Source organism: Populus euphratica, unplaced genomic scaffold, assembly GCF_000495115.2.
Source record: "Populus euphratica unplaced genomic scaffold, PopEup_1.0 scaffold384.1, whole genome shotgun sequence".
In the NCBI taxonomy this organism is placed as follows: domain Eukaryota; kingdom Viridiplantae; phylum Streptophyta; class Magnoliopsida; order Malpighiales; family Salicaceae; genus Populus; species Populus euphratica.
In genome coordinates this window covers 30,057-32,743 of record NW_011500212.1, presented here as the reverse complement: position 1 = coordinate 32,743, position 2,687 = coordinate 30,057, and positions in this window count along the sequence as shown.

Here is a 2,687-nt window from a genome sequence, read left to right as displayed (position 1 = left end):
TGTATGACTTGATCACTTGAATTGAAAGGTTTTTTTTTTGTAATTAACAAATGAGTAATAATTTTGGACTAATATGTTTTGGTTAAAACTAAATTAAAATTTTTGATCTTTTTTTAGTTGGATCAAACTAAAATATATATTTGTGTCCTAAACCTAGTATTAGTTAGGATCAACAAATCAAAGGGCATTTTATATGCATCGGTGCCGTGAATTGGAGTTTTTTTTAGAAGAACACAAATATTATGAGTCATGTTAGAGAAATAGTTTAAGATAAAAACAAATAAAGAGTTGGCTTGAAAGTGTGAAAATATTATTTTTAATATGTTTATTTATTCTACACAGAAACAACACCTTCAAGATACAACTAAACTCTTTAGACTTCTAAAAAAAAATAAGACAAATGAAAAAAATACATTTTTTTTATATGTTTTCTGTAGTAACAAGTTTTATTAGATTTGAAAACATTATAATGAAACATTATGTATTTTAATATTATGACTATTAATAAAACTATATGATTGTTAATGAAATAATTATATTTTAAATTAAACTAAATAAATACTATCCAATTGTATCCCAATAGTCACAAATATTAAAATTAATTATAAAAATTATAAAAATTAATTTAAAAATGAATTAATAAGTTTCAAGTGTCAATTGTTATTTTTTTATATTATAAATATGTATATAATAGCATTAAAAAAACTTGTTAGAAAAGTTCATTTATCATGCCATTTACTTAATTTATTACACAATAAAAAATCATACTTATAAACACTTAAGAGAGAGTGTTTCTTTTCAATATAGGATATATTTTTTTTTCTTCTTTATTTATTTATAAACTATACTAACAACTCATGATAAAACTTGAAAAATAATCTATTTATACCAAAACTACTCTTTCTTGTTATCACTGTAATAGCTTTGATGGTTTGGTTGAGGTGCTAAAGGTAGTTTTAGGTAAGGTGTTATAGAGTTTATTTGATATTATAATAATAATTGCTTTTTAAATTATTTTTTGTTTGGAAATATATCTAAATAATATAGTTTTTATTTTTAAAAATATATTTTTATATTAACACCTCAAAATGATGTAAAAAAAAATTAAAAATAATTTTAAACAAAATAAATTCAAGTTTTTGATAAATACATAACCAATGTTGCCGAGCAAATTCACATGCCTTGTCTAATTAACATTTTCTTATTGCTTTTCCATCCACATTTCAATAAAAATGGTTAATACATTCTATTAAAAGTTTTAATGATTTTTCCCCATTAATCCAGGCTTGCTAATTCTACGTGATTGAGATGGATAATTTACCATTTACATGGTAACATAGAAACACTTTACACACACACACACACACACACGAGTTTATTTATCAAAAAAGAAGAAGGTGAACTAAGTAAATTTTGTAACCACTTTATACATGCATTTTCTCTTATTTATGGATAATTGTATTAATACTTAGAAAATCCTATGATGTTCATGGAATAACTAATTAGAATTTATTTTAAAGAAAAAGATAAACATCATATAAAAAAAATCTCAAATAAAGATATTTTTATTATTTTAATAATTTAGAGGTTATGCTATTTTATTTTCTATCACCTTCCTGTATCTATTTTTTTTAAGTGGACTCTAATAATAATTAATAAAATATTACTAATTATTCTTTAAATACCATTACAAAATTGTTCTAGAGGTTAAAGAAGTGTATACCTTTTTTAATTTCATAGGTTCTTTTTTTTTTAATTAAATCTTTATGCCCTTAAAATTTATTGAAAAATAAATTAATTTCGATGATGCACAATCTAGTTCAATAACACCCTTGTCTTCGAATAATAATAATAATAATAATAAAAATGCTTAGTTTTAAAGCCATGAGGAGGAAAACAAAATCTTTCTTCTCACTGAAAAACAACTTATAAAAAAATTATGAATGACTTGAAATTTTAATTTTCTTTTCTATTTCTTTTATGTACTTTTCTTTTTAATTTCTTCTTACAGTGATTTTTACTCTTAATTTAGTTTTTTTTTTTAATGAAAAAAATGGAGGAATTATTACATATTCAAGAAAACTTTTAAGTGAGGTAAGGAGTAGTGATCTTAAAGGACCTAATAATTTCTCTATTTTTATGTGTTACGTGTGTATTGGAATATACGCTGAAATAGAAACTGCAATTTAATATTGAGGGTAAAATTGATTCAATCAATTAGTACAGGATCACATTGTAAACAAGCATAGAGATGAAGGGTATTTTTGTAGTTAACATTAATCATTATATGAAGCATCTCTCACACCTTTTCATCCTGTAGCTGCCCCCCACCATCTCTTACACGTAATTGTTTTCCTTTCTGTACCGGGGAAAGAAAAGGAACAGAAGTTTCTCTGTACGTTCAGTTCTTTTTCTTTTTGAAAATGTAAAGAGAGCCATGTTTCTTGGGATTTTGTTGGTTAAAGAGAAAGCAGAGCCAAATAAGTTTAATTTCGATATAATTTTTTAATACTTGGCTCGTTTTTTGCTTTGTTATGGAATTTCAGTTTTTTTTCCCCTGCAAGTGAAAGTGAATTTCAACGTCTATTACTGTGCATTTTTTTGTTAATATTATGTTTTGTGAATTGGGTCCTTTTTCTTTCTTTTTAAATTATGGTGATTTTCTTATGTATCTGCTGAATTGGGAA